Source organism: Capricornis sumatraensis, chromosome 7 (assembly GCF_032405125.1).
Source record: "Capricornis sumatraensis isolate serow.1 chromosome 7, serow.2, whole genome shotgun sequence".
Taxonomy (NCBI): Eukaryota; Metazoa; Chordata; class Mammalia; order Artiodactyla; family Bovidae; genus Capricornis; species Capricornis sumatraensis.
The window spans coordinates 93,667,214-93,676,260 of NC_091075.1; positions in this window are offsets into that span (position 1 = coordinate 93,667,214).

The window sequence follows — 9,047 nt, forward strand, 5'->3', positions numbered from 1 at the left end:
GGTCTAATGGTGGTTGACTCCACACTTCCAATACTGGGGGCTTGAGTTCGATCCCGGGTTGGGGATCTCCTGCAAGCCACGTGGTGTGGTCAAAATAAAAAAAAACAAAATGCAAAAAGGATATTGGTTCCCAAAGTTTTATCAGTTACTGTATGTGTCTTCAAATCCAAAATCTCTGGCTGATGGATGACCTTTCATCCTCTGGGACTGTCATGGTCCCATTTCAATAACCTGTAGCTGTAAATGAGTCTTTATGTGTCCAGACATGTTAGGGTGATGGAGTACATGAGAGAAGCAGTGAGCCCACAGTGTCAGCCTATTGCTGTGAAATGAGTTTCAGTGTTGAGTGGGATACCACAGTGGTGAATAAGCATTCAGGAAGTCTGTGAATGTTGGTGTGGGCAGAAGTTTGTTAAGCAGGAAAGGAAATCCAATTCCAGAATTAGTTGCTTTTCTAGCAAGGCCACTTTTCCCAGACTCCCTTGATGTTTCAGCTCATCATACATTCCCACATTGTAGCCCATAGGAGCCATGAAGGGAGAGCTGCTCAGCCTGCAAGCCCAGAGGAGGAGGCATCCAGTTGTACTAGGCAAGCTGGGGCAGGATTTTGGCATTCAGTCCCATAATTCTGACTTTCACGTGTTGAGTGGAGGAGGTGTTGGGGGTGGTCTGGAAAGAATTCACTTATTTCCTTGGACACATTGTTCTTGGCTTTGTTACATTCAAGCCTAATTTATATCAGGGACTCAAGTTTGGTTTTAATTGCCAGACAACTATTCTGCAGAAGTTGTAGCTAGATCAACCTTGCTGCTGCTGCTGCTAAGTCGCTTCAGTCATGTCAGACTCTGTGTGACCCCATAGACGGCAGCCTACCAGGCTCCCCTGTCTCTGGGATTCTCCAGGCAAGAACACTGGAGTGGGTTGCCATTTCCTTCTCCAATGCATGAAAGTGAAAAGTGAAAGTGAAGTCGCTCAGTCGTGTCTGACTCTTAGCGACCCCGTGGACTGCAGCCCACCAAGCTCCTCCATCCATGGGATTCTCCAGGAGAGAGTACTGGAGTGGGGTGCCATCACCTTCTCCGAGATCAACCTTAGTGAATGGAATTTAAGATATTGCATCCAGAGCCTGCATTTCTGCCTCCATGCCCACTTTGCTTATGACATCTCTGGGCAACATTGGTGCTCCTGGAGAAAGAGGGGGCTGGCATGAAGAGGCTAGATTTTTCCCTTGATTATTGAGTGCTTCCTCTCTAGTGGAGTCCTTTGGGTGCATATTCACAAAGAACCAAATCCCCTCATACTCTGATCTATTCTGTGCAATCCCCCATATACCTGTTCTCCCAAACCTCCTTGTCACCAGCCCTGCATTCATGATCATTCCAAGTCTCTGGCTTCTAAGCTAAGCCATCAGCTGCCGACCATTAATTGGTGACACATGCTCCTCAGGCCATTTCTCCTTTCAGACAAACTGGTCAACAGGATGAAACGCTTACATTTCTGTCTGTTCGAAAATTCCTCTTCTCAGCTGTTCTTCAGGGCCACCCTTGAGTTGGGCTACAGTATCAAGGCAGTCCACTTGTGGCTGCCGCCATCATATTGTGGAGGCTGTCTGTTTCATTCCCCGGACTTAAAGAACATCCCCAGGAGAGGCGTATAGGCTGAGGAAGATGGCAGTATGGTAGGAGTGGGCACACCGTGTCTTCAATTTCTGGTCAAACCCAGTCCCAAATAGAAAACTGTCACCTGATTACGAGAAGCAATATAATTTGGTAATTAAATCTGTGGACTTTGGAGCTGGAGAGCCTCGATTCAAACCCAGCTTGTTCCTCATTAGCTGTATGACTATGGGGCAAATTGCTTATCACGTCTCTGCTTCAGTGTTCTCGTCTAACATAGGGATGGTAGCAATAATAACAGTACCATCTCCCAGAATTGGGGTGGGGATTAAAAGGAATGTTAGCAGTAAAGTGCTTAGAGCGGAGCCTGGCACACAGTGCGCACGCACTGAATGTTAGCTGACTTTATGGCTTAGGGGATCAGATGACCCCCAGTTGACGATGAGCACCAGTCGCTTGGTTACCTAAGGTCTCATGATCAGGCTGCTGTATGAGTCGGTGCCAAGCAACAAGCTGAGATTGGTTCTTCTAAAGGAGAGTGGTTACGTGTCACAGAGCTCACAGCTCAGCTGCAAAGCCCTGGGAGCCTGAGCTCTGATTCGCCTTTCTGGCCATGCCAAAGCTCCATTCAGCAGCTCTCTGTGCCACAGGTGCTTCAAGCATTCTGGCTTCTCTGGGTCAGAGAGGGCAGAGATTTCTGGACCATCTGAAAGCCTCCTCTCACTTCAGGCCACCCTCCAAGCTGGCAGCCTCTCAGATTACTAAAGAAATGAGCTGAAACAGCGCATCTAAATCTGGCCTCCAAAATCAAGAGTAGTGTGTGTAGCACGTCATTATATGTTATTTCCAACTCCCAAGTGTAATAGATGTAAATAACCTCAGGAGCCCAGATACTAACAAAGAAGGGGTCAATAGCCAGGAAGTAATGAATTTTTTGCTTTTTATTCCATTTGGCTTTAATATAATTTATTTTTATTGTAAGTATATTTAAGTTTTTAAAATTTATTTAATTTTTGGCTGCATCGGGTCTTAGTTACAGCACGTGGGATCTTTGTTGCATCATGCAGAACTTTCATCTTGGCCCATGAACTCCCTAGTTATGACATGTGAGCTTAGCTGCTCTGCCCAATGTGGGAATCTTAGTTCCCTGACCAGGGATGGAACCCGAGTCCCTTGCATTGCAAGGTGGATTCTTAACCACTGGACCACCACGGCAGTCCTTAATAATGACTGTGTTTAACAACCAGCTCACTAAATTCTTGAAAATTTAATAATTGGCTTTTGTGAGCTGGGATAAACTGTCTCCTACTGATGGTAGGATTCAAGTCAGTGGCCGGGGGTGGGGGGAAGGTGTTAGGGGTGAAGAATAAAAAGAATTGTCTACCCCAACCTCCTTCTGGGTTATTTCCACAAAAACCAGTTTAGGAGACTTCATGCAACGTGGGAAAAACCTCACCACAGAGGGGAGTAGGGAGAAATTTTCTGACAAGGAAGGCTGCATTCGTTTGGGTCTTTATTGCTTTTCAGTCACCAAATCATGTCCGACTCTTTGCGACCCCGTGGACTGCAGCATGCCAGGCTTCCCTGTCCTTCACTATCTCCCAGGGTTTGCTTAAAGCCTTGTCCATGGGATCTACCAAGGAGCAAATGACAAAATGGCATTAGATGTTGAGAGATTTACTGGGGTTGGGAGCAGGAGAACATAGGGAGTCTTTAGATTCTGATGCATCTGTGTTCCCTGTGGAAGGAAGTGAGTGAGTGAGTGAGTGTCACTCAATCGTGTCCGACTCTTTGCGACCCCATGAACTGTATACCCCACCAGGCTCCTCCATCCATGGGATTTTCCAGGCAAGAGTACTGGAGTGGGTTGTCATTTCTTTCTCCAGGAGATCTTCCTGACCCAGGGATTGAACCCTGGTCTCCCGCATTGTAGGCAGACGCTTTACTGTCTGAGCCACCAGGGAAGTCCAAAGAGGGAAGGAAAAAGAAGACTCGAGTAGGAAGAATTTTGACCCCAGCACAATTCAAGTAAAGGTTTGGCCAGGCCAATGGGAAGACCTCAAGTCAAGACTGACAAGAGGAGGCATCTCACATTTTGCTAAAATAGGCCTGCCTTGGTAGGTCAGCATGCTCAGTCATTGGCTGGGAGCAGCCCAAGAGAGCACGACCTTGGTGAGAGGGTGAAAGATCCTGAGGGGTAGCAGCTGGGTCCATCAGTCCTTGTACTCCCTGCAACAGGAGATCCGAGGAACATATTTTCATAGGGTTGGGAGGTGAGGGAACGTGAAGCCATCTGAACATTCCCATATGGTCACAGTTTAGCATTTAGGGACTCACTGCTTCCCATCATTACTCTGCCTTCACATAAGAGACTTTGCAAAGCTGTGAATTCAAATGGTATTATAATTTTTTTTTAAATTTGCTTTATGAAGCTACAGTTTACATATAATAAAAGTCATTTGTGTTAACTGTATAATTCTTCTATATTTAACAACATATGAAATCATGTGACCATCACCACCACCATCAAAATACAAAATATTTCCAACAATATTAAAGGTTCCCTCTCACTCCTTTGCTCTCAGTCTCCTTTCCTTCAACCCTGATCTCTGTCTTTCTCTGGCTCTTAGTAATTCTTTATTACAAAATAATTTCAGCATCCCAGAATATATAAAGAAGTGTAGCTCTTTCGCTAAGGCCCGTGGCACCGGCAGGACAGGCAAGTGTCGCGGTCTTCATACTGCCAGGAAGCTCTGTAGCCACCAAGTCCAGAAGTAGCATGATAAACAGTACAAGAAAGCCCATTTGGGCACAACCCTGAAGGCCAACTCTTTTGGTGGTGCCAAGGGAATTGTGCTGGAAAAAGTAGGGGTTGAAACCAAACAGCCAAATTCTGCCATCAGGAAGTGTGTCAGGGTTCAGCTAATCAAGAATGGCCAAAAAAAAACCCAAAAAAAAACCCACTCCTTTTGTATCCAATGATGGTTGTTTGAATTTTATTGAGGAAAATGATGAAGTTCTGGTTGCTGGATTTTGTCACAAAGGTCATGCTGTTGGTGACATTCCTGGAGTCCGCTTTAAGGTTGTCAAAGTAGCCAATGTCTCTCTTTTGGCTGTATACAAAGGCAAGAAAGAAGACTGAGATCATGCATTTTGATGATGAAAGCACAATAGTAATCAAGTTTCATATACAAAAAGAAAAAGAAATGTAAAACCTTGCTCATAAATCATTGCCTGGCTTCATCAGTCTTAGCAACAAATGGTATTTTAATTCAGCAAATTAAAGGATCATTTCTTTTCTTTCTCTCAGTTCATCAGCTCTAAGACATGAGATTTTTATAGAAAAATCCCAAGGACTTTCTGATTTGGCGGGATTGTGTCTGTTTCGAAAAAGGTCCACAAATTATTTGATACCCTCTCTTCAAAATGCATTGTCTAATTTCTTTTCCCTTGAGTGTGGGCTGTGTAGACTTGATTTTAAGGAATAGAATGTGGGAGAAGTGATAAATTGTCACTTCTGAGACTAAATCATAAAAGACATTGTGGCTTTCTCCTTGTTCTCCCTTGAGTCATTTGCTCTAGGATAAACTAGCTACCATGTTGTGAGGAAAGGCCCGCATGGCAAGGAAATGAAGCCTTTTGCAAATAGCCGTCTTGTGATCCTCCAGCCCCATTAAGCCTTCAGATGCAACTGCAACCCCTTCTGACACCCTGACTGCAACCATCCAAGAGATACTGAGCCAGAATCACCCAGTCAAGAGGTTTCTGAATTCCTAACCCATAAAAATGACTCTAATGCTTCTTGTTTTTAACCAATAAACTTAGGGATTATTTGTTATGCAGCAACAGATAACTAATAGATTTTTGTCCTTGGAAGTGGGATGCTATAACAAGAATGTAAAATGTGGAAGGGAGAAGAATTGAGAAATAGGTAGAAGCTAGAAGAATTTTGAAGAAATGGTTAGCAGAAGCCCCACAGACTTTGAGGAGGCTGTGGGTGAAGACTAGCAGGAAAATGAGGCAAATGCAATTGGAAATTGGGAGAACTCGTCTCCTTTTTCTGCAGTGGTGGTTTAATCACCAAGTTGTGTCTGACTCTTTGTGACCCCATGGACTGTAGCCCACCAGGCTTCTCTGTCCAAGGAATTTCCCAGGCAAGAATAATGAAGTGGGTTGCCATTTCCTTCTCCAGGGGATCTTCCTGACCCAAGCATCAGACCTGTGTCTCCTGCTTGGCAGGTGGATACTCTGCTACTGAGTCACCTGGGAAGCCCCTTGTAATGCAATTGGAGAAGGCAATGGCACCCCACAATAGCAGGAGGCTTATCCACACTGTCACCTGAAGTAACGTGGAAAGTACAATAGCACCTGATGAATGGTGATGTCTTAGGAATTTTTTATGCAGAGTGTTAAAGGTATTGCCTGCTCTCTTGCTGCTTATAGTAAAATGCAATTTAAGCCAAAAGGACAGTTAAAAGAAATCAGGGCTTCATGGTTTTGAAAACTCCTGGCCCCTCACATGACAAGTGATCTTTAAATTAAGAAATGATTTGTAGCAAAGATTAAATCCAAAAGGACACATAAAGGACACAGCTAGGAAAACATGGTCTAAAGATAAATCCAAGGATGTTAAGTCAAATCCCTTGTTAAGATCTAATAAAGATCAAAGATGACGCTTCAGAGGACATTTAGGCAGACAAAATTCTAATGAAATTTTTAGTGTGCCTCACAGTTTTAATCAAACAATGAAGCATCTAAGAAATTGGAGGATGTTGTTCTTCAGCAGACTCTCAAGGTTGAGAAGGACTTATTGTAAAGAGATTTGCGGATTTGGCTCTTGAATAATGATGTGGACGGAATAAGATTCATAGGAGACCTGCAAAGTTTTTTGAAGAACTGGATTGGAATAACCTTTGCCAGCTTGGACTAAAAGTGGGTGTGTCTGAAAGGGGATGAGTGTATTTTGCAGGTGAGATCAACATATATAACTTGTATCTGAAGGACAGGCTATGCTGGTCTTAGACTATGTCCACAAATTATTTGATTTTCTTTCCTGCAAAGGAAATTTGGAGGAGTTAAGCTCTCTTCTTGAAGGTGGGCTGTACTTAGCTGCTTACTTTTTTTTTTTTTTTTTTGACTGTGTGGTCCCAATAGTTGCTGTATGTGGGCTCTCTAGTTGTGGTTTGTGGGCTTAATTCTGTGGGATCTTAGATCCCCAACCAGGGATGGAACCTGTGTCTCCTGCATTGGAAGGAGGGTTCTTAACCACCAGAGATGTCCCTACCTGCTTGCTTCTAATGAATAAAATGTGTCAGAAGTGGCAAAGTGCGATTTCCAAGACGAGATTATAAAAGGCATTATACTTCCTCCCTGCCTTCTCTTGCATCACATGTCATAAGGCAGTTTTTCAACCTCAGCCCAACTGATGTTTTGGACATGGTTATTTTTTGTTTTGAGGGGCTGCTTGTGCATTATAGGATGTTTAGCACCATCTCTGATCTCTACTCACTCAAAATTCCCCTAAATTGAATTGTTTTGTCAAAGTGCATGCACACACACACACACACATGTAGATTTCCTTATTTATTCTGGCTTTTTTTTTTTAAGGCTTTGTATACCCAAATTACCCTTCAGAAAGTTTGTATCTTTTCCCACTTTCACAAGTTGAATCTGTAGATCTTTTTTTAAAAAACATTTTTGCCAGTATTGGTTTTGTCTTTCAGAAATCTTTGCCAATATAATAGACAAAAATTGGTATCTTGTTTTAATTTTTTTTATTATTGGTGACTTTGACCATTTAAGAAATGATTTTGGTCTGGTGTATTTCTTTGTGACTTAGCCCGTCTTTTTCCTGGTACATGAGTGAAAACATGGGACTTACTTTCTTTTTTTCAACTTTTTATTTTATTGGAGTATAGCCAATTAGCAATGTTGTAATAGTTTCAGGTACACAGCAGAGCAACTCCTCCATACATATCTAAGTACGTATGTCATAGTCTAAGGCCAGCAACTCCCCAAACCCTCCTCCTACCCGGGCTGTCACATAGCACTGAGCAGACTTCCTCGTGCTGTAGGAGGACCTGCTTCCTAGGGCAGGCGGTTCTGCATATTTTGATGAGGAGGGCTGGAGAAGCCCCACTTCCCTCACTACCCCTCCTAGGCAGATGCCCAGTGTACACAATTCTTCCTTGAAAAACTTATTCCTTTAGTTTGTTCTCCCTCTAGATTTTAAAATATCAAGCAAATCCACTGTCAGGTATCGATGACCCATCAACTTTCTTTTTGACACATTTTATCAGATACCAGTACATGAACAGTGCCATGGTTGGGTGGGACCAAGAGGCAGTTAGAGAAGAATACTGAAAAGAGGAAGAAGACAAGAAACCGGATAATGGTCACTTCAAACTTTGCCCTAATCATGGTTTTGCTTAGGTATATTCTTTTCTAGGGCTTCCCTGGGGGCTCAGGCAGTAAAGAATCCGCCTGCAATGCAGGAGACCTGGGTTCAATCCCTGGGTTGGGAAGATCCCCTGGAAGAGGGCATAGCAACTCATTCCAGTATTTTTGCCTGGAGAATCCCTATGGACAGAGAAACCTGGCAGGCTATAGTCCATGGGATCACAAAGAGTCAAACACTAGTGAGCGACACTCACACACACACACACACACACACACCCTTTTCTAATCTACTTCACTCTCTCACACACACACACCCTTTTCTAATCTACTTCACTCTCTCCCAAGAATATAACTGTTAATTCTTTAAAAACATTTTTTCAGGACATTCATCTCTTGTATTTTGGTAATACATTCTTGGTGTTTCACTGTTTCTGATATTCATTCATTCAATAAATGTATAGTTTGAGGCCTGACTATGTAGGACTTTAGGCACTCTGTAGGACTCCTTAGGGAAAAATCTATACATTCCCTGCTCATGAGCCTGTTCTCTAGTGTGGGAGACACACCATTAACAAGTAATCAAAGAAGATAACATGGTGAGTGATGGATGATCTAACGGTGATCAGTGAGATTCCAGAACTGAGAATAACTGACAGCAGTTCTGCTGGGCTGGTGGTGCAGGTGTGGCTTTGGAGGGGGAGGATGAGGAAGATTCTGATCTATATTTACTTCCTTAACCGTTGGCACCTGGTGGGAGTGAGCATCTTTCATTCCCTACTACAATTATTTGAATTGTTCCCACTTGGGTAGAGGGTCGGCATGTGTGGCCTGGCCTGACATGACTGATTAGAAGTGGCAGAGAGTGCCTACTGGCTGTTCCTCTTTTTGTGTTCTGGCCCTACTACCCTGCTCTGGGAGCCCCCAGTGAAACTGAAAATGTTAGTAGCTCAGTTGTGTCTTTGCGACCCTATGGACTGTGGCCTGCCAGGCTCCTCTTTCTTGGTAGCCATTTCCTTCTCTAGGGGATCTTCC